Here is a 27381-nt window from a genome sequence, read left to right on the forward strand (position 1 = left end):
CCATGGCATTGGCCTCAAGATGCATATAACCCCGGCTGGACCATTATTATATATTCAGTATTGTCAGATTCATTTTTCTTCTGGCTTTGGGAGAAATTAAAATAAAACAATTTTTGTGGGCCCTGAAAAGTATCACAGGGCCCAAGTACTGACCCTTATTCCTCGGGGAGAAGCCGACCGCCACAGTGCCGTGTAATTTTTCTGATCACTTATTCCGACTGTAGTTAAAGACTTCCTGCAGGGTGCGGCTCAGGACTCCTGCATCTAACTCCCCTGGGATAACACTCAGAATGCGAGTGACCCCTAGTCTCCCAGGGAGGGCCTGGCCAATATGCATCCTTAATCAAGCTGTTAGTAATCCAAATGATTACAAATGGTTGGGTTCCACTAGAGTTCGCCTGTTTAACATCTGTCGACCCGGCTAAATAGAACTTTGCCTCTGGCCAGGACCTTTTTGCGCGTGCAAGTTTGCATTTCTGCACCAACCCGGATTCTGGCACCCCGTAGGCGCGCGATACATTTTCAGTGAAGAAGAAAAACAAAAACAAAGGGAAGGTGCCGGGCCACAGTTTGCAAGACTTCCATTTTGTCATGGCTGTAAGAAAGTAAGTATGGTTTCAAGGACCCGTGAGTCTTTTTTTTATGTGTAGTTATTTATTATCATCATTATTATTTTTGAGAGAGAGAGAGAGAGAGAGAGAGAGCATGCTCGCAAGCTGGGGGAGGGGGGTGAGGGGCAGAGAGAGAGGGAGACAGAGGATCCGAAGCGGGCTCTGTGCTGACAGCAGTAAGCCCGATGTGGGGCTGGAACTCACGAACCCTTGAGCTCATGACCTGAGCGGAAGTTGGATGTTTAGGTGACTGAGCTGCCCAGGAGCCCCCAAGGACTGTGAGTCTTAAAGGACTCAATAGACTGCCTTCCCCTAAAATACTGCCCAGCAGAGTAGGTCTGCAATCGAAGTATGCTGTTGAATGGCTGTCCAGGGGGGTACGATTTTCATATATTGCACACGGTCATGATTTCACTCAGATTACAGATGAATCGGTTCGTAAATATTTTTATTTATTTGAATCCAAGATCTGGAATGCCAAAGACGTAAGAAGCCCATGGATTTTACACAGATGACTCGTTTGCTGTATTTTCCTTTGGTTAAGGTTTGGGTGAAGAGTAAACATCCTGTGTTCCTGTGTGTGGTGGGGGGGAGGCGACTTCGCTGTGAAGGCACCGGGGCAGCATTTGGCGCTCACGGGGTCTGGCTCATCGGCGTAAATCCATTTTGCTCGATAAGAAGGAAAAAGCTCGCCGTGTTCCTTCGTTCGGTGAAATCATTTCCACTTTTTCTTGTGGGATGTGCACTGGGTTTACTTTACGATGAGAGCCTTCAGGTCTTTTCAAACAACACCGAATGGAAAGCTTCATTAAATTATGCTTGTCACAGCATTGCACGTGTCCCTTAGTGGTTAGCAACATGATAATAAAGGCAAGTCTTAATGACCCGTGTGAGTGCTGCATACTTCTCTTATGTTGCAGACACAGTTTTTCTTTCTCTTTTTAAAACTGCACTGTAATATGCATCGTGTGTGCTGCATTTAAAAATGTGTGTGTGTGTGTGTGTGTGTGTGTGTGTGTGTTTAAAAACCGAGTCCTTTATTTTCGCACTTTCTGTTTAGGAGGAGGAAGAAGAGATAACCATGAGAACAGAACCGATATTAGGAATTTGGCCCCAGGAAAGAAGTTTCCAGGGAAAGGCGTAGAGTCCACGTAGGTACCATTTGACTTAATGTTCTTTCTATTTCATCATGGATGGTTATTCAGTACAGAATGAGGGCACTGAAAAAGTCTGAATTATCCAAGAAAAATGATACTTTTTCGACTCGTGGTTTAGTTTATTGGCATCCAAACCTGCTTCCTAAAAGATGACACATTTACCACTTTCCGTGTTTAAAGATTAGGAAGTATTTCTGGGGCACCCGGCCGGCTCCGTTGGTGAAGTGTTTGTCTCTTGATCTTCGGGTCATGAGTTCAAGCCCCATGTTGGGCAAATTGGGTGTAGAGATTACTTAACAATAAAATCTAAAACTAAACTAAATAAATAAAAATATTCCTTGTATATTTAAAAATGTGCAAGAAAGGGCCCCCGAGGTGGCTCAGTCAGCGAAGCTTCTGACTTCGGCTCAGGTCATGATCTCCTGGTTCGTGAGTTCAAGCCCCGTGTCGGGCTCTGCGCTGGCAGTGGGGAGCCTGCTTGGGATTCTCTGTCTCCCTCTCTCTCTGTCCCTCCTCTGCTCACACCGTCTGTCTCTCTCAAAATAAATAAATAAACTTAATTTTTTTTAATTAAAAAAAGATAAAAGCACACAACAGTGCCTGAGACATGGTGACCAGCATGTAAAAGGGCTTTCCATCACAGCCACGTGAGCTGGTGACAGATTGCTCTCACCCAGTGGCTCTTGCTTCGCAAAGAAGGGGCGGGGGGGGGGGGGGGGGGCGGTCTCTGCCCACTAGGGGGAAAGTCATTCGCTAAAAGCACAAAATTTTCTTTCACAGATTTTGAAAATGGAGTCTCTTCTGCATGGTAAAAGCACCAGTTAGGGAGAGAGAAAATGCTGACTTCTCCCAGCCTGCAGCTGCCGGGAGGAGGGACTTTTAGAGCCAAAGGGACTTTTAGCTGAGTAATAAAGCAATATCCCTCGCGAACACCACCTTCCGTCCTCCTCTCCGTGATTGTAAAAGTGTAACAGAATGTTCAAGGTCTCCTAGGTATTTTACAAAAATCACTGGAGAAAGACTGCCCCGAATCATCAATTTTTAACCAGTGCTTACTGGGCATATTCTAAATAAGCCAGACCTATGTCAGTGTAATGGTTTGTCATGAAGGTCTGCAATATTTTTCCTTCTGGTGTGAGTGATAACCGCCCATGAACTACCCCATGTGAGCGACACAAAAACAATAAGATAGTTTTTAAAAATATGCTGCTTCCTAAATGACCAGGAAAAAAAAAAATCTTTGTAAAAAAAAAAAAGTGTGAAAGAGTCTCACACACACACACACACACACACACACACACACACACACACACAGGAAATTTAAAATCCCTGGTGATTGTTAGTAACATCTTAGTGGAGGAGAGTTTTTTGTTTTGAAAAGTCCCTCGTACGCAGTGCGGAGTCTGGGATTTTTTTGTTTTTAGGTGTTGGGATAAAATTAATACCATAATAAATTCAGGGAGAAAAAGAGGAAGTCATTCTACACGAACTCCAGAGCCTAGACCACTTCCTGGTCAAATAGGTACATCCCCTGGTGTGAAAAAGGACCAGAATCTTCAAAGTAGGGGGCAGAAGTAAGAGTTTGAATATTCCTGGGAATCCTAAGAATTGGAAACACAGGCTGCGGGGCAAAAGCAACAGACCCCCGGGAGCCTACAGAGCCCGGACATACAGCCGGGAACATCACACGGAAGGGAACGTTCGGAGCCTGGTTACAAGGGACGGGGCGAGGAGGGGGAGGACGGGGCCTCCTTGTCAGGAGTCCTGGACGGAAGTTTGGGCTCTGCAGTTGACTGAGTTTGTGACCTTAGAAAGGCCACGGCCTCTCTGGGCCTTGGTTTCCGAATCTGTAAAATGGGCAAGTGCGCTTCCCCCTTCTACCTCGCAGAGTCGTCTGAAGATAATGTATCTGTAAAATCCTTTGAATAGTACAAGGCAAACATAGGGCGTTGTGTTAAGGAGGCGCCATTCCAGGCGTTTCCTGTATTGTTTGGACCAAAGCACTGTTTCCTTGTCTACATGATTTATCTACATGGACTTCTGGGTGTTTGTAAAGATGAAAACGGGAGTTTTCCCCTGTGCCTATTCAGAAAGTTTGGTGGTGTCATTCATAAAGTACTCTTATCTAGAGTCGTGTTTTTATTTACTTATTTTTTTCAATGTTTATTTATTTTTGAGAGAGGGAGAGAGAGAGAGAGACAGAGACAGAGAGAGACAGAGAGAAAATCCCAAGTCGAATCCATGCTGTCAGTGCAGAACCCACCATGGGGCTTGGACTCATGAACCGTGACATCACGACCTGAGCCAAGAGTCAGACGCTCAACCGACGGAGCCACCCCGGCGCCCCTAAAGTCATGCTTTTAAAAATAAGTACCTGCGGGGCACTGGGGTGGCTCCGTCGGTTGAGCGTCTGACTCTAGATTTCTGCCCAGGTCATAATCCCAGGGTCGTGGGATCGAGCCCTGCAAAGGGCTCTGTGCTGAGCGTGGTGTCTGTTTGGGATTGTTTCTCTGCCCCTCTTCCCCCTTGTGCTCTCTCTCTCCTAAAATAAATGAAATGAAATGAAACAAAACAAAACAAAACAAATAAAATAAAATAAAATAATCAAGTACTGGAAACCCTCTTCCGCAGCAAGAGAGAGAGGAGGGGGTCAGAACGACCTGACTCACACTTTATTCCTGACCCACATGCGTGTTGACAGTCTTTGGACACTATTTAATGGCCTAAGTGGAGACCCCCCTCGATAAACGGACCGAGAGGCTGGCATTCCTTCCCCGAACGCATTCTCGGCTGTACCCCAGCTCTGGCCGCATCGTGCAGGGCTCTTGGCCGTGAGTGTTCACTGCCTCCTTGGAACACGGGCCTGCCTATCTGGGGGCCCACGCCCATTTGTTGTTCCACACGAAACTTGGAGGCAGGCCAGGGGTATGGCCAAATAACCGCTGTGCCAGAACTGGTTAATCACGGGCTCCCTCGGAGGGAGGCGGGGACAGAGGCCCCTCGGCTCTGGACCCAGGGAGGCTGGCAGGCCCTTTCTGGCCCGCCAATGGGGTGAGACAGGAACCCTCTGGGGCCTCGGGAGTCTTTGTTAAATTACTCCATTCTTCGGCTAATTTGGCCGGCTCCCTGGATTTAGGCCACAAGTTACTGGTTGGCTTTTCTGAGCCTGCTTTTGGCACAGGTAGGAAAGGAGGAGAAAAAAAAAAAAAAAACGGTGTAAGCAAGTTTCGAAATCTTAGATCATTTCATGAATGACTCAGTGTTTCCTTTTGGAAAAGTGCAATCTTGGATTTCATTAATAACTTAGCTTTGAAAAAAAGGTTCTAAATATTGAGAAGCCCTTTTGTGCTACCTGAACACCACCACCTTCCAGCCTCCATTTTTTCACAGCTTCCAGAGGGATTTCATTCCCTTGACACTGTGTGCTTGTTGAAAAATAAACTGTCACATACTTCCTCCTTCAGGCTTCCTGTTCTCTCTGAGAAAAGCATTGGGGTTGTCTTTCTCTTTCCTTTTTTTTTTTTTTTTTCCATTAAAAGACATCTGTCAAAATCGAATGTATCCGATCAACAGGTTGGGCACCTTCAACTTACACAATGTCGTGTGTCCATTATATCGCAGTAGAGCTGGGGGAAGAAAATGCTCAAGGTACTCAGCCCTCGCTCTTGTTTGAGAGGCTGGTTATAGCCAGCTCAGGAAGGGTATATAGTCTGCCATTTCTCTCTCCGCAGAATGAGACATTCTCATTCATACCGAATGTTGCTTTAGGGTGTGAAGCATGTACCTAAATATATCTCGAGCATTATCTTTAATGTATTTGAGCACAGTTCGCTCTTCAAATTAAACAAACAAAAACAGAACAGAAACTCTCTCTCTTTGTGTCTCTCTCTACGCACAAACAATCCCGAGGTTTTTAATACGGAAGACATCCATTCTTCTGGCATTAATGCTCCTGAATCCAGCTTCCGAGCTGTAAACCCAGAAGATGCCTCCAATGACTCATTCCTGGAATAAATGTTTCTAATGTTAAAGGTATGCAAATAGCGCATAATGGGTGAAGGCAGGCTCTGCAGCAGGAGAAATAAAGCTGAGAACCAGGACGGTGGTGGTCGCTGTGGACTCTATTTGCATACGGGGCTTATCTTGTTTTTAAAGGGGGGGGGGTAAAAAAAAAAAACAAAAGAGGAGGAAAAGAAAAATTCCGACTTTGACCACAGTTCAAAACACAACTTCATGACAAGGCACGACAGTTCAAGCCCAAAGTGCTTAGTGTGAAAGGAGCGCAAACCCATTAAAAACGTTTTCTAGAACGTGGAAAGCCAACCTGCTGAGAATATTGCGCAATCAGACTTTTTGTCACTTGAGTCTGGTGTGGCAGGTTGTTGGGCTCACCACTACCTGGGTCCCTGGCTGGTTCTCCAAGCCAGACACACAGTCTGATGAGAAGAGAGAAAGAAAGACAAAAAAGAGAGACGCCCGGCAGTGGATTCTCGTGGATTCTCACGCTATGTATCAAATTACCAATCTTGCAACGTTTACTACAAGCCAGAGAAGCACCTGTCCTCCCTTTGGGAGGGAAGCTCAAATATTACATGTTTTGTTCTTTGTATGTCTGTCTGTTTGTTTGACGTCTCTGTAAATACATACTATCCACGTGTGCTCTGGAAGAAAGCTCGCTCCTGTGTTCACCCATGAAGGTGGACATATTTCAAGGAAATGGGATGAACGAAGTCCATACTGACTCAGAAGGAGAGTGCGTCTAAGTAAATACTTCAGAAAATGTCTGAATTAATCCCACACGACAGAGTGGGAAGGCGTGGAGGAAGCCCTCACGTGGAGCTCACCGTAGCATCTCGCTCTGGACTGCGACAAATCGACAAATCGGACATCGGTTTCACTCCCAGGAGCCCACTCACCATCCTCGAGGTCGGGTGGGTCGCGAGAAAGCTGAAACAGGCTGGAAATAGACAAAGTACAAATGTCACGAAGATTCCTTTCATAAATTACCTGTCTCTCTTTTACGTGGTCAGGTAATCCACTTGGGAAGGCACCTTCAAGGCCTCTCTGACAATGTACTCATGGTCAAAATGGAGCAGGTGTCCTGTTTTTAGTGCCTTTTGATTCTAAAGTGGAAGGTGGGAGGAGGAGGTGAGGAACCTCGGGAGACAGAGGTGGTTATGTTTTTTCTTTAATGAGCTTGATCCCTTAAGTCAGACATATGTACTTAAAAAATCTACGTCTGTATTTTTAAAAGAAGTGAATGCCCTCTTCTGATATCAAATTCAGGAAGCACAAAGGGTACACAGAGAAACTCGGTACCCCTCCCACTGTGGTTCTCCAGCCACCCAGGGCCCTCCCTCCAAGTCACCAAGACCAGAGCTAAGATTTTTTTTTTTTTTTAAGGAGACAATTACCCTCTCAATTTGGTTTACCTTTACAACGTGAATACCCCTTTTGTGGTCTTTATTCCCAGATAATTTGCTCTGAAATATTTTAAGATAAAGGAGGCGGGGGGGGGGACGAGTTTCCTGGTATGAAAGTCTTTACCTGTTAGGGTTTGAATTCAACTGTGAGTGGAACTTTTTTTTTTTTTTTTTTCTGTTTCACTTTTCAGAGATATTCTGCACCACCCTCCCTGACCAGAAGGTGTTGTATGTGGAAGGCGGATGGGTGAGCCGGTTGGGGGTCTGTACAGCATTCATATTTTGTAGATTTTAAAAGAGAAAGAAAACAAGACGTGACTGGAGAATCTGACATTATTTAACACCTGAGAAAAACCGTCACTGTGAACCATCAGATGAGGACAAAGCAGCCAAATTTGGACAAAGACACCAAATACTGTGTCTTTTTTAAAAGGTGCAGGGAAAATAAATAAACAAACAAACAAATGAGTAAAGGTGCAGGGAAACCCAGCAACGTAGGAACCGTGGCTGTTTCTGAGTGTTTGGTGTTAGCTTTCGGGGTATTTTCTGCGGTTTTCAAATTTTCTACCATGAACAGTAAGGCTTCCAATCATAAAAATAAAGTGGCATTTTTACGGACTTGTCGACTGCATACTGGAGTATACACCCTGTAATTTTTCCTAAGAGGTATTGTCAAGTTTGAGAGCGCTTGTATTTAAAATAAGGCAGGTCCGTAGGCCTAATGATATTCTTTGAGCTCGTTGTGGAGTTATCTTGAATAATTCTGATTCATCTCCTGTGGTTTCTACTATCTTCTGTTTACATGTGTTCAACACACACTTTATATATAGTTGAATCATAGGCCTCTTTTTAGTGTCTAACCCCACGGTTTGGAAGATGGTATTTTTGAGGCAGGATATTCTGTGTCAGGTCAATAAGTAGGAATTTGAATATTGGGAAGCTGATCAGTTTTTCTTAAAGGGCTGGTCTTGACCCCTCCAATAAGCCGAAGCGTGGATGATAGACATTCCATCCAATATATTCCATAAAGACCCCTGACAGTAGCTTCTTGGCTTGATCTGCCTGATGACTCATTCATGCTTGTCATATTATTTTTCAGCTGTACGCCTCTGTGTGCTTAAAGTGAAAAAAGGACAAAAATAAGTCTGGGGTGGGGGGGGGGAAGCATTTTAATTGCTTTCGAATGTTCCAATAAGCTCAAACCCATATAGTTTTGCTCAGGAATTTCTTTGCCAGGTTATGATACACTCGCTTGCCAACTCTCTAGCTTTCTCTTATTTTCCCTAATCTTAAGAACTATAGAAGACAGAGAGTGTTGCTAGCTGCTTGGAAAATGTAAATATTTTCAAAAGACTTAAACATTCAAATGTCATCGGAAAGCTTTAAAAAAAAAATCAGATCTCTGTTCTTAAGAAGAACTAAAAGTTCAAGAATCAGAAAATAACGAAACGATCTTGAGCCCCTGAGAAGAAAGAGGTGTCCCCCCCCCCATTCACGCCTAAATAACCATTCTGTTATCTTCAACTGTAGTTCCTACTGAGAACATCCCAACGAACGGCCAGGCTCTATGACTAAGGAAATGCTCCAACTAATGATCCACTGATAGGCAAAGAAATATCAAGAAGGCCAGCAGGGTTTGAAGGTCCTATCTAACAGACAGTGGCAGCAGCAGTGGCCCCAGCTAGATGATGACGTAGCAGTGGCTGTACCCAAACCATTACACGTTTGCTAAGATTATTTTCAGTCCATTGAACAGCTCCAGGTGGGTACCATTCATCTGGATTCTATGTAAACAGAATACAATAGACTATGCTGTCAATGGCGGGTGCCCCGGATTCCAAGCAGAAATTTTGAATGATTCCAGTGTTAAGATTCCAGTGTTTCTCTGATATTTACAGTGTTTTGCAGCATACTTGGAAAATGAAGAAAGCCATAAAAATCTTTCATAATTTGGAAAAGTGAAGAAGAGGGCAGAAATTATTGGCTAATGTACAGAAATGGAAGGAGACAACACTTTTTAGAGTGAATTCGGATATCATTTTTTATGAGCAAAATTCTCACTTACATGTGAAGACTATCCCCCAAATATTAATAAAAACAATTGTGTTTCAATCTCAACTTCTTTGAAAAAAGACTCAGCTTCTTGGGTTCAGGGTCAGGTCTTACAATGTATTGCTTGTATAAACTTTATTTTCTCTCTCTCTCTTTTTTTTTAAGATTTTGTTTTTAAGTAATTTCTACACCCAATACGGGTGTATCTCAGACTCACAACCCTGAGATCAAGAGTCATGTGTTTTTCCAACTGAGCCAGCCAAACGCCCCTATAAACTTTATTTTCAAGAAAAAAAATATATGACATCTTTAGGTCTCCAAGAAGACAATATCATAGTCATGGGGCACTTTTTATGCCCCTTACAAAGTGTCTTGTGATATAAGGAGGGAGTAGGGAAACTGAGTCAGGGATAAAGTCAAACCCAGCTCTTACATGACCCAAGAACACCAAAAGGCCAAAGTCGATTTAATTTGGTTCTGGATTCAACTTGACGTAATTGTTATTTAAAGTACATTGATTTTAAAATACACTTTTCATCATAATTACCATGTAGTGTTACAAGGAATTCATTACTCTCTGGGGTCAGAAGGAAAGGCTTTTGTTCTTAAAAGATCTAATCAGGGGTTGGTCTGCCCCACTAAATAGCATCAGACATTCTCAAATACCAGAAGATGTTTTCAGAAGAAATAAAATCCCCAAGTGGAACTTCTTTGCTCTTAGACCCCTGAGAACGTGGGTTTGCCACTGAGGCAAACATTTGCTCTCTCCCGGGGTGTTAGACTATGAGCTTTTCTTATCTACTCTCTTACAGTTAAGGTACTTAATTAAAAAGCAAATATAAATCTATCAACCTGGTGGTCAAAGAGGAGAAGAATTCTTTGAAAAGACATAGATTGAGGAAGGGAAGACTGCAAGGGGAAAATGGAATAATGCATCATAGAATGGATTTTTAGGGTCCCTCAAAGGGCAAAAATAATGTTTTCCAAAGAGGTTTTTTTTTTTTTTTTCCCAAAGAGTATTTTTTTTTAAGCATCTGTCAAATCTGTCAGTCACCTGCTTAGGGCTATTGTACATTTCTCCAAAACCTCTGAAGTTCACAGTAAATAATTGTTACAGTGGTTAAATCCAATGAGAATTTGACATTTCAATTAAGGTTGCAATTGTGTTGCCCCTGCCGTTTCAAAGATGATCAGATGTATCACATTGGAAAACCGTGTAATCTTGTTTGGAAATCTTCCTCATGCACTTGCGTCCTGCCTGAGTTGTGCCAGAGAACTTTAATACAAATCAGAAACTTAATTTAAGTAATTGGTACTAAAAAAGAAGCTTCTGGTCCAGTACTTTGAATCTTTTTGGCTATTAATAACCAAGAGGACTGTATCTTCAAGTCGGTGAAGTGTTCACGTATTCTGTTCCCAACTGTGATCTCAGTATCTCCAACGTGTCCGTGAAGTCTGGAGACAAATGACATACATGATGCTATCACGGCCACTTTCAATCTGCAAAAATCAGCATACAAGAGGATGAAGAGTGTGACGAGTAAAACAAAGCAGAATAAAGAGGAACAAAGGGAATTATTAAGATAAATTAAAGAACACTGTCTCTGTTTCCAGACTTCATGGCACTCCTCTGTGAGAACCTGTGGGGTGGGTTGAGCCCATGAGTAGCTGGATGAAATGGGAAACTCCAGTGCAGGAAGTGCTACTTTTCTGATGCTGCTAATTAAGGAATGTGGAACCTTCCTTCTGAGTCAGCTTGGTGGCATGTTGAACTCCGTGCTGTTTGATGCTTACATGATTATTGCATGAAACTTTGGAAGTAAAACCAGTCTGTTCCCACTTAGCACTGAAGAGGCAAGAAGTGGTGTGTGTGTGTGTGTGTGTGTGTGTGTGTGTGTGTGTTTAGATGGTCCCTAACCTTTAAAATGGTCCGTGGCAGATGGGCTTTTTATCAGCCGATCACATTTACAGCATGGTCTTAGATGGCAGGGTGCTACCCCAGACAGAGGACTTGGGCCATTTATGAGTTCAGTGAAGGTACACAGGCATACCACAGCATTCTGGGGATTCACCACTATTACACAGCAATAAAAACGTCTCTGTGGGACTGCCAACTCTTCCTGTTTTTATAGAAAAATCATCAGAAAAATTGGAGGTAAGAAGAAAAGGTCCTACATATTCTGTTATCAAAAAACAACCCCTTACATTTTTTTTAAAGACATTTTTTTTAATGCTGACATATTTATTTTGAGAGAGAGAGAGAGAGAGAGAGAGAGACAGAGTGTGAGGGGAGGAGAGACAGAGAGGGACACACAGAATCTGAAGCAGACTCCAGGCTCTGAGCTGTCAGCACAGAGCCCGAGGAAGGGCTCGAACCCACGAACCGTGAGATCATGACCTGAGCTGAAGTCAGATGTTCAACAGACTGAGTTCCCCTCCTTAAAAATTGTTAATAAAAATTTTGCAATGCACGTAAAGGTAGAGAGGATAGTAAAATGAACCCCACCCCCCCCATAGCCCTCACCCGTTTTCCAATTTTAAGCACATTGCTTCGACTCTCCTGTTTTAAAAATTTGCTTAAGGATTATAAATTCTAACACGTCATTCTCCTCCTGTATGTTTCGGTGTATATCTCTAAAAAATATGTGCATTTTTTCCAAATAACCTACTATGTCTTTATCACAGTTAGTGAATTAACTGTAAGTTTCTGGTATCACATAATACCCAGTCCATACTAAAACGTCCCTGATAAGAAAACCAATTGAAACAATTTTACATATACCTGTCTCTCCCTTTTTTGCTTACTAATAAGAAGACTTCTATTTTATTAAAAATGTGATTCTTGCGTCCTGATTTTTCCACTTGCTATTATAACTATTTCCCGGTGGCATATTTTCGCAGCTTTTAAATTTTGAAATGGCCGTGGGCAAGAGCCAGGATAACTTGGAAGACGAACCCTTTCTTTATTCGCGTGTTTCCCCATATACGGGGAGGGAGTATGTGTGTATTTTCCTTCCCCTTCTAGTAAATCTCGTTGCCATGAACATCTTTGTTCGCAGCCCCCTTGTCCTCTATTAGGACTATTTCCTTAGGACTGATTCCAGGAGTGTTCTTGCTGCACCCAAATGTATGAACATTTGTCAGGCCCTTGACTTGCCTCGCGGAGTTGTTTACAAAAGGACTGTACCAATTTACACTTCCACTTACAAAGGATGAGAGCGCCTCTATTAAAATGCTTAAAGGCACTGCCTCCCCGAGCTCTTATAAATCACTGGCTACGGCTGGCTTCTGTTTGTCATATGGTCGCAGCCATCACAAAATAAATAAATACACATTTTCTATAGCTCTAAAAACATGGCATGCACAGCCTGCCAAACAACCACAGACTAACTCTGATTACACGAGGAAACCGGGTCTACTTGTTGAAAATGTGGTAATGAGATAGTTTCCACCCAGACGGGAAGCCCGGTTCTGGCGGGGGAGGGGCGCCCGCATTTCTTCTGGTCTCTGTCTACCCACCCCGAGGAAGGTAGAAATGATCAGGTCAGCGTGCTCTTCTTTTCCTTTACCAATTTTTTTCTTTTTCTTTTTTCTTTTTTTTTTTCTTTTTTAAAAGCTGGGTGTCTTACTTGGGTCCGTACGGCTGAGCGGGCTGATGCAGAAATACTGGTGGAAACTAGCAGAGACTTCTGATGGCATATGTGTTTCCTGCCAGTGCAGCCTTGCAGCACGGGGGAACCGGGGATTAGGGGCAGAGCCATTTTATCGTCCAAATTCTACTTTGTTTCCTTGGGGACACGTTGTGCTTATTTGTTGACTTCCAATGAGAACTGCTTCAGGAGCGGTTCGTTTCTGTTCAGAGCATTCTCAGTTTCTTACAAATCCTTGTAGAAAATTCGGTTGCGTGGGTTTGGGAGAAATTTATGGGACAGATTTTTTTTTTTTTTTGGAGGCAGGGAGAAAGAAGAAACTATCTCATTACTGTCGTGTTTATGGGGGGGGGGAGGGGAGAAAACAAGAAGGAACTTGATAAGAAAATACTTAGCAAGATGGTCCTTGAAAGCCCAGAATCTGAATCTTGAAATTCTTTTTTTTTTGTTGTTTGTTTTTCTGGAAAAAGTTCAGGAAAGAGGTTTTATTATCCTCCTTTGCTTTCTTGCTGTTTTTGGCCCACTCAGTGGCTCCGAAGCAGTTCCTCAAAGCGAGTGCGGACAAAATATAATCTCTTAAAATATTTTTAAGAGGATGGGCAGGCTTGGTATTTGTAAAAATACGTCAACAAAATGTGCTAACCACAGTTTTTTTTTTTTTTTTTTTAAGTTGTCAAAGAAGCCAAAGGGATTCGTTAAGCGGACGGGCTGTTTTAGAACGGAGACATTCGGAGACAATAATGACTAAGGTCATTTTGGCTGATGTTTACTGAGCTGATGGCCGTGTGCCAGGCACCGTTTTAAGGTTTGGTTGTGATTAGCTCCTGTAACCTTCCAGAGCGGGCCCCGTGCAGCGGGCGGCGATGTTCTTCCCATTGTACAGGTGAGGCAGGCAAGTCGAGTCAGGAGGCTGAGGTTTCCCAGCAGCTGAGCTGGGAGCCAGGGTTTGGGTCTACGCTGGCTCTGAGGACCGTGTTTGATTCAGTTCCGGTTTCTGAGAAAATCTGCATGTTCGTTTTTGGGAGCCGCTGGGCCGAAGAAGCCCATTGGCTGCGAGTGAAATAGTGGGGTAGCTGGCTGTGGGTCCACCGCACTACGGAGGACCAAGGCAGATGGCTAATCTTCAGTGTAGACTCCTGATTTCTTGGTCACTCTATACCTACCAGGGGCGTGGCTCTAACCTTAATCTCCTCTCCAGTATTTTCCCCAAACCCCGGCATCCTGTTTGAGGGTGTGGCTGGAGAGCTGTGGTGGGGAGACAGGGGCTCAGCCACCTGGCACGCTTCCCTGGAGCCACTCACCTCTGACCCTCTTCTTTAGGTGCCTCTCCGGTCTCGCTTGACCTCCAGTTTGGAGAAGGTGTCCAAAGAACCCTGAAAGGCAGGTAGGTATCTCCCGGCTTCCGCGAGGATCACTCGGATTGAGGTATCTTTCTTCAAAGACTTCCACTTGCTTTGTCTACACTGAGGAGTCGTTCTGGTGGTCAAGAGCTGCTCAGGTTCTGGAGTGGACAGACTCGGGGCCAGCTCTGACTGTCTCACGTCATAGAAACACTCTTGCTTCTCTTCTCCCGCCCAGAATGAGTACCCTGGCAGGGCCGTGCAGTGGTTGAGAACGGACCTGGTTCTGAGTGCGGGCGAGTTCCTGTGTGGCCGTGGGCAGTGGTCTTTGTGACACTAGCCTGTCCTAATTGAACGCTCGCTATGTGCCAAATTCCCCCCAAAGCATTTTAGTAGTGAGGCCTTATTTATTCCTCCAAATACACCTGTCAGTGATTACTCTTACCTCTGTCTGTAAAAGGCCAGGGGTGGAGGTGGGGAGGGAGCTCCAGTGAGACGGCAAAGGCAGTAGCTGGGTAGCCCAGGGTCTTGGTTTGAACCTGGAAACCCGTTTCAAGAGCTCAGCCCTAGAACTCACTACCTGTCTCACCACTCGGAGGTGTGGCTTCTAATCTGGGTGACGAGGGTACCGATTCTGCCTGGGTATCCAGAAATGGTGCAAATAATGTACTTGGCCCATAAGAAGTACTTAATCAATGGTCACTATTATTATTCTCTAGTCTCTTGAGGCCAAAGTCAACCGCTTAGTACAGAACAGAATGGCATGAGTCAGCATGGGCTTTGGAATTTGTTCGGGCTAGAATTCTACTTCATTCTTGTTGTAGAATCTCAAGCAAGTTAAAGAAGTTAGTAAGGCAGAAAGTGAGTTAACCTCGAATGGCTATGGTCTCCTCATCTGCCAGATGAATTTAAGTCTACAGGTTATCAGGAGAACGAGAAAACACTATGATCGGGTAGATCAGGTGTGGAGTTAAGACTCTGGCACATAGCAGGGGCTCAATAAATTGTTTTATTTTTCCCTTTTTGTTACACTTTGTCTTACCTCTTCTTACTGTTACCATTATCATCGTTGTTGTGCTGTTGTACTGAAAATATGGACACGCGTAAATATCTGAGTGATTGCAGCAAAGGAGGACTCTTGGTTTATCAGTTTGTTTAATAACACTCTTAATACCTCCGCCAGATCATTATTCCTCTGTTCATACTATTCACCGGCGCTCAGGTTCATCCAGAGTAACGTCCTGTCCTCACAATGCCCCAAATGGTGTGGATCTCGTCCACCCTCATTTTATGACTTGTGTCCTCTTAGTGCTCCATGCCAGCCACAACATCACGCCGGCTTCCTTGCTGTTCCTTGAACCACGGGGCATAACGCTTCAAGGTCTTTGCATGCTGATCCCTCGGCTGGGAGTGCTCTCTCCCCAGAGAGAGGCTCTACGTGGCTCCCACTGTCACCCCTTCTGATCTTTACTCAAATGTCTCCACCTGAGAAGTCTTCCAGGACTAGCCTGTTGAACATTACCCTCACCGGCTCCCTCGACTCTCTGGCCCCTTTCCCCGCCCCCTGTCTCCATAACACGAATCCTTTAATTCTTTAATTCTTTTCTAAAGATTTTACTAAAAAAATTTTAAAGTTTATTTATTTATTTTGAGGGAGGCGGGTGCAGAGAGAAGTAGAGAGAGAGAGAGAGAGAGAGAGAACCCCAAGCAGGCTCTGTACTACCGTTGGTGCAAAGCCCGATGTGGGGCTCGATCCCACAGATCATGAGATCATGACCTGAGCTGAAATCAAGAGTCAGATGCTTAACCGACTGAGCCACCCAGGAGCCCTGAGATTTTATTTTTAAGTAATCTCTATACCCAGTGTGGGGCTTGAAAGCACAACCCCAAAATCAAGAGTCCTGTGCTCCACTGACTGAGCCAGCCAGCTGCCCCATAGCGCTGATCATTTAATTCACTACGACATTAAGTGTTAACTCCGTGAGGATCGGCATTTTGGCGGGTTTGCTTTCCTGCTGTATTCCCAGCACCTAAAACAGTGCCTGGTACCCAGCTGGTCTTACTATTTGTTGAGTGAGACAGTAAGTGAATGAGTGAATGGAAGAACCAGGGAGCATATTTACTTCAATTGAACAGCTGAATATTGGGATACTTTCCTGGGTGCTGTGATTTGGAGGAAACCGGCCTTCCCGTTGAGGAGCCTGTAGTCCATTCAGACAACATCCGGGGCTGGGCATAACCCAGCAAATGTCATAAAGGAGGCACTGAACAAAGAGAGTGACCGAACAAAGAGCATGGTGGCATGTGGAGAGGACCATGGGGGATGGGTAGGATGACTACTGATTTTTGGACATATGTGGCATGTGGGTTTGGGGAGATTCAAAATGAAGGTGGGACAGGTAATGGGCACAGAGCAAGGAGAAGGGTAAGTAGAGAATAGTTCATTAAAAAGCAGTACGTGGGAAAAAAAAGCAGTGTATGAAAATACTAAGTATTTTATTCTCCATTTTTAATTTCTCAGAGTATTTAATGTAGTTTGGAATTGTATGCTAATAGGCAGCTAAGTTTTACTTATCTGGGCCAAATATGAGTGTGTTTTACATGTTAAAAGATTAAAATATTTAGCTGCCAGTAAAGGGTCCTGGATCGTTGCCCGTATTTGAGAATTAACCAGCTTTTATTCATGCATTTGCATGTACATTTCTTTCTTATATTGAGACATGATTGGCATATAACCTCTTAGCTTCAGTTGTACAATACAATGATTCGATATTTGTACGTAATGTGAAATGATCAGCCTATATATTTCTGATCCCTGTGTAGTATAAACACGTGTATATATTATATATAATATACAAACGTACACATGCATATGTTATATATATATATATATATATATATATATATATATATGTATGCATTTCCTTTAGAGAATATACTATTGTGTGTGTTTAAACCAAAGAATGGCATACCTTTTGTGGCTTCATTTATTTATTTACTCCATCATGTCTTGGTGATTTAGCACATGGGCATATGTAGCACTATTTCATTCTTTCTAACTGCTGTCTATATTCTTAAATTTGGGTATATCATAGTCTATGTGGTCATTTTTCTCTTGATGAACTTGTAGGTTGTTTCTTATTTGTCACGATTATAAACAAGGCTGCAATGAATATCCTTATGTATGCTTCTTTGAGCCCCTGAGTGATGATCTCTTCAGGGTAGTTACTATAATTATATGCTAATATATATATTTTTTGTTTGTTTTAATTTGTTTAATGTCTGTTTCTCCTATGAAAATATAAACTCCATGAGGACAGCAATCCAATTTGTTTTGTACCTCACTCTTTAATTACTACCTAGCCAGTGCCTGGGACAAAGGAGTGGTCAATAAATATTTATGGAATGAATCTGGCTGGAAGGTTGGCTGGGGCCATGGTGTAGTTTTGCATCCTAAGAGAGGGAACTAGGACTTATTTGGGTAAATTGGAGAATTTTGTACAGGGCAGCAGAAGGATGGTTATTTGTGGTATTGAGGAAAAATTTACTAGGCTGAGAAGAAGACAGGTACTCGAGACCCGGTTATGAAATTATTATGCAGATCAGAAGGAAAAGACAGGATGGTAAGAATATGAAAGGAGAGGGTGCACTTGAGAGCTACTTGGATGATAGGATCTGTAAAACCGAGTAACTGATTAGCTGTGAGGGGCCATGTAAAGGAAGGCATGGAAAGTTGAGATCCATTCTAGGACATTTTCTCTTTTTTTCTTTTCTTTTCTTTCTTTCTTTCTTTCTAGGACATTTTCTCTTTTCTTTCTTTTCTTTCTTTCTTTCTTTCTTTCTTTCCTTCTTTCTTTCTGGGACATTTTTTCTTTTCCTTCCTTCCTTCCTTCCTTCCTTCCTTCCTTCCTTCCTTCCATTACTTTAGAGAGAGAGACACAGTTCAAGTGGGGAAGAGGGGCAGAGGGAGAGAGACAGAATCTTAACCAGGCTCCTTGCTGAGCTTAGAGCCTGATGTGGGGCTCGATCCCACAACCCAGGGATCACGACCTGAGCCAAAATCAAGAGTCAGACACTCAACCTCAACCTACTGAGCCATCCAGGCGTCCCTAGGACATTTTTCATTTCACAGACCTTTATTGCCTCCCAGCTGTGTGCAGAAGAGCACTCTGCTAATTGCCTTTGGGACGTGAATTTGCATGACCTTTCTTCCCTACCTTCAAAGGAGATCTGGAGTCTACTGGGGACTTTGGAGGACTTGGAGGAAGAGTAAGCAGGTACATCAAGAATGCCAGGGAGGGACTGAGGTGGGAGGGGCTAGCCCCGGGGCAACCAAGTGAAATATTGTTGTTCCAGGATTGGGGGTGGGGAGGAATGCTGGGTGAGGATGTTTCAACCCTGCCCCAGAGACACTCACTCATGGCTGACTGGTGAACATTCAGGAAATAGGATGTCGAGAAATGTGCATCAGTGTAGATTTTTAGAAGAGAGGAGATTTCGGCTGGTGACAGAGCTGGGGTTTGACATAGGGTTCAAATGGCCCGCTGGCCTCAGTGTCATCTGGAAGGTTGGGGAACCAACTGTCAGCTGGGTGGCCTCAGGCGGGCTACTTACTCATCTTGAGTCTCAGTTTCCTCTTGTTAAAGCAAAGGCAGTGATAACTTCAAGGGGTGAAGATTTGGCTAGTCCAGTGGCCAGGTAGGCTTATCGGTGACAGCTCTGATTCTCTGAGCGTGCCCTCCACACGGGAGAGAAAGTAAATGGTGTCCTCCAGTTTGCTACGTCTTCTTTGTTGCACCAGGTGCCACCTTTCAGGAGAGACTCTCTCAAGGAAGAAACACTTAACTTGAAGTTAAGTGGGTCAGTTTTTCTTGCGTTTCTTTCCAGTCACATCCCAGTGTTGGTGGGATAAAGTCCCCCCACCAGTCCCGCCTGCCACATTATCAGGGATTTTGTTTTTATTCTAAGAGACATGGAGAGTTTTAGGCAGGACCCTGATGTAATCAGATTTGACTTCTGAAAAGATCAATGTGACTTCTGAAAAGATCGATGTGACAGAGAGGTGATTGTCTGCGCTTCTGCTGGAATGGTAGCTCGGTCCACGTAGAGCTCCCTTCCCTTGTAGTTGCGTCCCAGGCCCGTGGCAAACAATGCTGGCCCCATTCTGTGGGTTGAATGCATATTTGACCTCTCTGCATTTAAAGCAAGGCTAAAAGTAGCCGTTGTGTTACTAGGAGGATGTGATGATAATAGATGTAAAGTGCCTGGCACGCAGTTATTTATTTACTTATTTTTCCGTCCAGTATTTAATGAGCATCTGCTATGTGCTGGGCTTGGTTCAAGGTCCTGGGGAAGCACCAGCAGGGTGTGGGGGTAAGACTTGGCCAATGTCTACACAGGAAAGGAGGCTGCCGTTTTATTGCCTCTGGGCCTTGGGAGAGCTGCTTAATCCCTCTCTGCCTGGGTTCTTTGTCCAATAAATGGAAAAATATAAACCCTACCTCACAGGGTCATTAGAGGGGTTAAATGAGTTACTAAGTGAAAAAGCACACATTAAGAATTCAATAAATGTTAGCGCTTATCAGCTAGCCTCCCGGCCTGCTGGCTGTGCTGTTGGCAGAGGATCTCTTTGAAACTTTGGTGCTCTGGTCCGCACCATCCATCCATCCTAAGGCAGAGAAATAAATGCAGGAGGCATTGCTGGGTGGGAGTCTGGACAGGTCCCTGCCCTTAGTGGCGTTAACAGTCTGATTCAGACCAAAAAAACAAAACAAAACAAAACAAAACAAAACTCACAAAAACAAAACAAAAGAAAATGAAATCTCTAACCAGCTACACAGATAGCCCACTAGACCCTTAACTCACCCAGGAGGGAGAGATGGAAGGAAGAGGAGAAAACAGGACAAGGAGCCCGTATGCTCTTCTCAGCAAAGGGCGGAAGCTTGGGTTTCAGGACTCCTGTAAGTGCTGCCAGGGACGCTGAGGCCAGAGTCCCAGGTATACTCAAAGACAGTCCCACGTGGGGCGCCTGGGTGGCTCAGTCGGTTGAGCAACCGACTTCGGCTCAGGCCATGATATCACGGTTTGTGGGTTCGAGCCCCGCGTTGGGCTCTGTGCTGACAGCTCGGAGCCTGGAGCCTGTTTCAGATTCTGGGTCTCCCTCCCTCTCTCTCTGCCCCTCTCCTGCTCATGCTCTGTCTCAGAAATAAACATTAAAAAAAATAGTCCCACGAAAAAGTAGAGCCCTTTGTGGAGGGATACTCAGTGTTGATGAGCTGCCCTGTGTTGTTGGACATCCAGCTCCCCTGTGGTTTGACCCCGACAAGCCAGCCATCCAATGAGGCAGGCAGGGAAGGGGTTAGAATCCCCATTTGCAGATGAAGAAAGAGAGCCAAGATCCCAGGGACTGGCCTCAAGACCCAAATCTCAATTCCCTCCCCACGGGACCTCTCTGCAGCTAAGCTGCGTGTTTTACTATTCCTTTTGGTATGCGTTTGTTGTGAGCGCATCTACTGATCATTGCTGCGGGCAGACATCTACGCAGAGATGGAGTGGTAGTTGGAAATACGTTTTCAGAGTTGAGGGGAAGGGCACCTGGGGGGCTGAGTTGGTTAAGCGTCTGACTCTTGGTTTGGGCTCCGTCCCGAGCTGGCGGTTCACGGGTCCAAGCTCCGAGAGAGCTGACCGTGCAGAGCCTGCTTGGGGTTCTCCCTTCCTCTCTCTCTGCCCCTCCCCATCTCATTCTCTCAAAAATAAATAACAAATATATGTTTGGGAGCCCTCAACATCTAGATGGCCTTTTGGGCCATTGGGCTGTGGATGGAATCGTCTAGGGAATGAACAGGAAAAGAGACCACAGGGCACCAGCAATGGGCCTTGGGTGCTTCCAAGGCTGGAGGTCAGGGAGAGGCGAAGGAACCAGCCAAGGGTTCTGAGAAGGAGCCTCCAGTGAGGACCAGAGGGGGCGGTGGTGGAAATCGATAGAACGTGGGGTTCCAAAGCAAGGGAAAAAGTGTTTCAAGGGTGAGGAAGGGGTCAGCTCTATCAATATATGAGGCAGACATACTATCTGTTGTCTATGTGTTTGTCTGTCTCCCTCTAAAAAGGGGCAAACGCTGGGGCGCCTGGGTGGCTCAGTCAGTTAAGCCTCTGACTTTGGCTCACTCCGGTCACGACCTCCTGGTTCGTGAGTTCCAGCCCCGAGTCAGGCTCTGCGCTGACAGCTGGGAGCCTGGAGCCTGCTTCGGATTCTGTGCCTCCCTCTCTCTCTGCCCCTCCCCCCGCTTGTGCTCGGTCTCTTTCTCTCTCTAAAAAATACATAAACATTAAAAAAAATAAATAAAAAGGGACAAACGCTTTGTTTTGCTTCCCTCAAGCTCTGTCTCCTGTGCCTAGAACAATGCCGGGCCTCCCCACTCGCCCCTGCAAAACTCTGGGTTCACAGCTCTGTAGTGTGTCTCATTTGATTCTCCAGAGTCTTATAGAAAAATAGGTATTTACATAATTAATAAGTATATATACTCCCTTTCCAGTTTTATTGAGATATGATTGGCATATAACCTCGTATAAGCCTAAGGCGTACAACATAATGATTTGATGTAGGCATACGTTGCAAGATGATTAGTTAACATCCATCACTCCGTATAGTTACAGTTCTTTTCCTTGTGATGAGAACTTTTAAGGCCTTCCTCCTGCTCTTCCACCTCTTCATCATCACCACATTTGGTGGAGAAGAAAACTGCAGCCCAGAGAGACTAAATCATATTCTAAGGCTAGTGCAGCTCTCAGAAGGTGTAATGGAATAGTCGAGACAGGACCCGTGGGGAGAAGGGGTCCCGAAACCTTGTCAGAGGGAAGCCACCCCCTCCCCACTCCCAGGCACGGAAGCCACCATCTTGAAAGAAAGGGTAGGGGGTGCCAGGCAAAGGGAGCCACAGGTCTGAAGGCTCTGGGTCAGAGGGAAGGCCTCAGGGCTGAAGCTTAGAATCCCACGGAAGGGCTTCCAAAACTTGAAGCTGCAGGTTAGGCAGGGGCCAGATGTACCGAGTCGGGGAGGCCAGCTCTTGGAGTTTGTTCTTTCACCCCCCTTTCCCCTCCCCAGGCCATAGGAAGCCATTAAGCAGGGCGGTGACGGGATCTGATTTACCCTGTGAAAGATCTCCTGGACTTAGGGTGGAGCTTGTATTAAGGCAAACTTAGAAAGGAAGAGGCTGGCAGACGCCTTACGCGCTCCATGTATTTGGAGGAGAGGGTGAGAGGTGATGGTGCTGTGTTAGAGGCGGAGGGAAGTGGACAACGTTGAGCTATATTAACATAGAAATTAGTGGACTAAAGGGGCATGCAGGGTGATGGAGATGGAATAGAGTTGGACTTCTGGGTTTTGGCTTGAGTAAGTGGGCGGATCCATGTATGGAGATGAGAATGGGCATCAAATTTCAATAAACTTTGTTAGTCACCTTCCTCCTCCAACCCCTCCCCTTGTGCCAGAGCTCCCATCTAGAATATCAGGTGAGTGCAGAAAGGTTTCAAGGGGTGCTCTGAAAGTCATGTGACACATGTAATTAATCCATATGTGTATATTTTATGTTTATTTATTTTTAGGTTTACTTTTGAGAGAGAGAGGGAGAGAAAGCACAAGTGGGGGAGGGGCAGAAAGAGAGGGGGTCAGAGGATCCATAGCGGGCTCGCTGCCCAGAGCCCGATGTGGGGCTCGAACTCGCGAACCCATGAGATCGTGACCTGAGCTCAAGTTGGGCACTTAACCTACTGAGCCACCCAGGTGCCCCGACCCATGTCATTTTTTAAAGAAAAGTTTATACATTTTCATTGTGAGTGAAGTGAGCCTTGAAAAGCATCCGGGATATTGGCGGAAGACAAAAGTCGAGCCCGAAGAGCGGAGGGGGAATGGGACAGATACAGTTAAAAATCAACTGTGCTCTTTGCACATCATCAAGGTCGATTAATTTAATCAAGTCATGATTGCATCAAAACCTCAATTTGAATTGAGCCTTATACTTGGCCCCTCCCTTTTCGGTTTGCTTGGAAAAACCAGTAATCTCATCTCTTGCAGTATTGTTCCGAGCCAGGTGGGCTGGCAAACTCCGAGAGAAGTCTCCAGGCTCCAGACGCTGCCTCCACTTCTGAAAGGTGATTTCTGCGATTTATTTTTATCATCTATTATTGCGATGTTTTATAGAGGGCTTAAAATTTCGAGAGGACTTGAGTGGGATCAAGAAACTTACTGGAAGGAGAGTTGTGTGGCTTTCCCTGGAGTTGTTGGGTGATCCGTCCTTAATTTAGTGCATTCAGTCGTGTTAAAAGGGCTGCCCTGGTTTCCTTCTCAAATGTCCTTTGTACTTAGCAGGAGCTGGCAAGGTTCGCCTTAACTTTTTCATTTTCTTTTCCTGCTGACTCCTCACTGCAGTTTTTCAGGTTTTCCTGCTCTGAACACTGCATTCTTTTAAGTCGAGTGTCTATGTTGGCTCCATTTCAGCTCCAAGGATTTACGTACAGTTTCCAAAACTGTTTTTCTGTAATAGTTCCACAGGAAAATAAATACTTGTGAAATGGGAAGATCGTATTGCATTGTTCTTCTAATGAAGGCGAAGTCTCCCAGGATGATTCCAATAAATGTTAAATGTAGCAAATTAGAAGGGTTTTTGTTTTTGTTATTAGATCTGAGAAGGCTGTGTCGCAGGCAGCATCTGGAGAGAAAACCAGAAGTTAGGGAAATGAAGAGGTCTCCTATCAAGAGGATTAAATCAGAGATAATGGTGCAATTTTCTAAGCGTACACTGGGAAATATATCTTGAGGAGGGCCGGTCTGTTTGGATAATTGTGAAAAACGAGGTGTAGCTGATGTTTGTCGCGTTAAGGAGAGGTGAAGTGGGGCTTTTTCGACCTTTCTCCAAGTAACATGTGCAGAGCATCAGCTTCTATGGGAAGGGACGTTTCTGGTCCTATTCTTTGTTTGTGTTGCTTGCCTCTCCGCAGCACCTGACTCCTTGAGAGATAGTCTAGCTAGGAGTGATGGCAAAACAGGATTACTCGTGGGTGGAGCTAAGTTTATGCAGACCAACGCTTGGTTTTCCATTTTCATTTCATAGAATAATAATGAGTTCTTCCGCTTTTACTACAAAACCAAATGCTCCCAGTGTTCTCCTTTACTTTTGGAGTTTCCACTTTTAATTGTTTTGACTATGCATGCTTTCCAAGTAAATCTTAAGCGTGAGTCTTCCTGTTTTAAAGGGGGAGACTGTGTCTCACAGATGCCCTTACAGCAAATGCAGATCGTTCCATGTCCATTTAAAAACACAGTACGTGTTTGCAACCCAGCACTCAGTCACTGGCAGAATTTTTGCAATGATTTCCCAGTTTTATTGGCACATCTCCAGGAACAGGGTTCTTTGTAATTCTTTGCTCAAACATAAGGATGGCATACAAAACTCTGAGCCGATAGATCAGTGAAGACAATTCTCTTTTAATTTTAAAAGCTACAACATATACAAGGTTTTTGGGGGTGGGGTGGGGGGAGGAGGAGAGAAACAGTAACTAACAAACCATAGGATGCTATTATGCTAACAAAGTGGTAGCTTTGTAAGGGCACAGAGAAAAAAGCACAACCGTTTTTTTTTTTTTTTTTTTTTTTTGCTCAGAAAATGATTTAGGAGCAACAAGGTCTGAGAGCCAGAAGCCTCATTGTTCTTAGTGGAACCATTATTTGTCAAAACATTTGATTGTTGCCCTATCCCTTCTGAAAAGTTTGGACTTTTCTTTTTGCTCAGTTTTGACACTAGAATTTTAACTATCAGTGCTATTGTGTTTACAGCATTCAAGGTTTCAGAGTTCAAAGGTTATCCATTAACATGTAGAGTAAGGCTACACTTAATGTGGAGACTCAACCTGGTTCCACTTGCTCATAGTTTGTTTTTGTAGCAATGCTCCAAGCCCGCTGTTTGGAGAAGTTAAATGAAGTTTCTTGTTTATGAAGAGTGCCCTTGGATTGCGTTTTAGGATGTGACTACTTATAAGGGTTTAAAAACTATTTGAAAAGAAGGTATTTGTCTTCTCTGAGAAAAGGAACCTTAGTACTAGAAATGATCAACATCAGTGTACTTGGGTGGAAAAAAAAAAAAGGAGTTCTGGCCGAAGAATTTACTTCTGGCACTGCTAATTGTAAGTAATTGGTTCACTTCCTTTTTAAAAAAGACTAACCAGACCATATGTGGGGTTAGTAGTTATATATAAAATGACAGCAAAACATCACACTTGGCAAATTCTTCCCCTCTGCTAAGAAGCTGTCTCTCAAAATTCCATTTTCTATTAAGAACTCCATTGCTCACCAGCAGAGCATTTATATAGCCCCCCATTTATTAAATATATCCTTTAATTGCCTTTCTTGATAGGTTTTAAGTTTTTCCATTTTGGATACACCCATATCCCATTAAAAAAAAAATACTTTGCTGTTTTGTTTTCGGTGAGTTGCCTAGCTCTGTTTACATTTGAATTCGTTTGCATTTTGGGGCAGAAAACTTAGTGGTTGTGATTGTTGCTTCTGTGGTTCCTCCTGGGGCGAACCTAAAATAAGGGAACACAGGCCTTCGGAATCGTAACCTTTTTTCTCCTTTTGTGAGCAGGGAAGGGTAGGAAACGCTCTAAATACGTTGTTTCTGGGAAGGAGGGGGCAAGGCTAGTTTTGTTCCCCCCCCCCCCCCCCCGCAGTTTAAATTCGGTTTCCTCCACGTGGGTTTCTATCAAAGCCAAGTGGATTCTTGGAACCCAGGCCAAGTTTAGAAATCTCAAGTTATAATAGCGGCGCAAGTCGAGCCCTTTTGGAAAAACAACAATTACAGGATAGCTTTATGAAGATACCCATTAAACCATTTTAATCATGTCACCTCCGCGACCTTGCTCACACTTGGCGAAAATCTGAAGATATGCTTGTGCACTTCACTTTCTGGCCTGCTCAAATGGGCGCAGAGGCTTCTGCTGGTAATTCGGGATGACCCGGAGTGCTACTACCCGCCCCTCCCTCGCCTGGGCACACCTTGCGAGGGAGGGGGAGGCGGCGAGGCTGAGGCCTGGATCTGCGCCTGCGCGCTGCCCCCGGGGGCGGGGGGGGGGCCCTCTCCGCGTACCTGTCACTGGAACCGCCGGAGCGCGCGCGGGCCACGTTTAGCCGGATGGCGGGAGGCGGTGTGTGTGGAGGGGCGGGGGGTGGGGGGGGGGAACTGTGTGTGGGGGTGGTGAAAGGCGCGCGCGTGCGCGGGAATCTCAGGCGAGAACGGGAGTGCGCGCGCTCGTCGGCTCGCTCGCGTCCCGGAGGCGGAGTCCGCGGCGGTGGGCGGGGCAGGGGCGCGCCTGCGCGGACCACGTGGCTCGGGGGCGGGGCTAAGGGGCGGGGCCGCCGCGGCCGGTGAAGGCAGGAGGCGGGGCATCTCCGAGCGGCCGGGCCGAGGGAGGGCGCAACAGCTGCTCCCAGAGCACTTTCTGACCCAACAGTCCCCCAGCGCCGGACGCGCCGCGCCCCGGCGGCTCTAGGGACCCCCCGCGCCTGCACTGTCCCCGCGCGGACGAGTAGGGGGCGCCCGCGCCTTTGCCCCCCGTGCGCACCCCCGCCCCGCTCACCTTAGCCCCGCGCCCGAGGTGAGCCCGGCCCCCAAATCCCCCGGGCGGGGGAGGGGTGGGGGCGGGGGGGCTCTCCCTTGTTGGGGGGGTGGGTCTTCCAGGCGCGGCTTCTCGAGGCGCCCGGGGAGATGGTTTCGCCCCGCGTCCAGTGGCCCCCCGTCTCTTTTGGGGGGCCGGTGCGGGCGCGGAAGCCGGGAGGTGTCCGCACAAAAGGCCGAGAGAAACTCCCCGTCGCCTCCCCTCCCTCCTGCCTTCCCCGCCCCCTCCCCTCCTCGCCTGCTCCCTCCTCATTCAAACCTCGGCTCGCTCGTGTGGTGTCAGTTCAGTCCCGGCCGCCGCCGAGCGAGGAAATGGCCGAGGAGCCGGAGCCGCAGGTAAAGGGGGTGCGCCCCCCGCCCGCGCCGGGCCCAGGGGCGCCGCGCGCCCCCTCCGGAGTCCCCCCGAGCCGCCCTCGAGTCTCCCGTGCTCGTTAGCTCGCCCCCCTCCCCGGATGACCCCCGCCCCGCCCGGCCCGGCCCCCG

At 45.7% G+C, this 27381-nt stretch overlaps 1 protein-coding gene and 2 long non-coding RNA genes across 6 annotated transcripts in view; 2 read left to right on the forward strand and 1 right to left on the reverse strand.

Moving 5' to 3' along the window:
- The first annotated feature begins 456 nt into the window (after positions 1-456).
- Positions 457-7767, forward strand: LOC125161857 (uncharacterized). The gene is made up of 3 exons (XR_007150785.1): positions 457-605; positions 1672-1762; positions 7383-7767. It is a non-coding gene; the product is annotated as an uncharacterized LOC125161857 (long non-coding RNA).
- Positions 6281-27226, reverse strand: LOC125161858 (uncharacterized). Its single transcript, XR_007150786.1, has 2 exons — positions 27158-27226; positions 6281-6725 (listed from the first exon to the last, which is right to left on the reverse strand). It is a non-coding gene; the product is annotated as an uncharacterized LOC125161858 (long non-coding RNA).
- Positions 12681-27381, forward strand: part of ZNF217 (zinc finger protein 217) — a 38756-nt gene continuing 24055 nt past the window's right edge. Inside the window, exons 1-5 of one of the 4 annotated variants that reach the window (XM_047852060.1) lie at positions 12681-12786; positions 13564-13776; positions 14214-14277; positions 18459-18510; positions 23304-23380. The gene's annotated coding sequence lies outside the window, so the exon portion shown is untranslated. Of the gene's footprint in view, positions 12787-13563; positions 13777-14213; positions 14278-18458; positions 18511-23303; positions 23381-26657; positions 26879-27146; positions 27235-27381 lie in introns of those variants that run through there. The other 3 variants (XM_047852059.1, XM_047852062.1, XM_047852061.1) reach the window with 3 other exon arrangements.

This window comes from Prionailurus viverrinus, chromosome A3 (assembly GCF_022837055.1).
Source record: "Prionailurus viverrinus isolate Anna chromosome A3, UM_Priviv_1.0, whole genome shotgun sequence".
In the NCBI taxonomy this organism is placed as follows: Eukaryota; Metazoa; Chordata; class Mammalia; order Carnivora; family Felidae; genus Prionailurus; species Prionailurus viverrinus.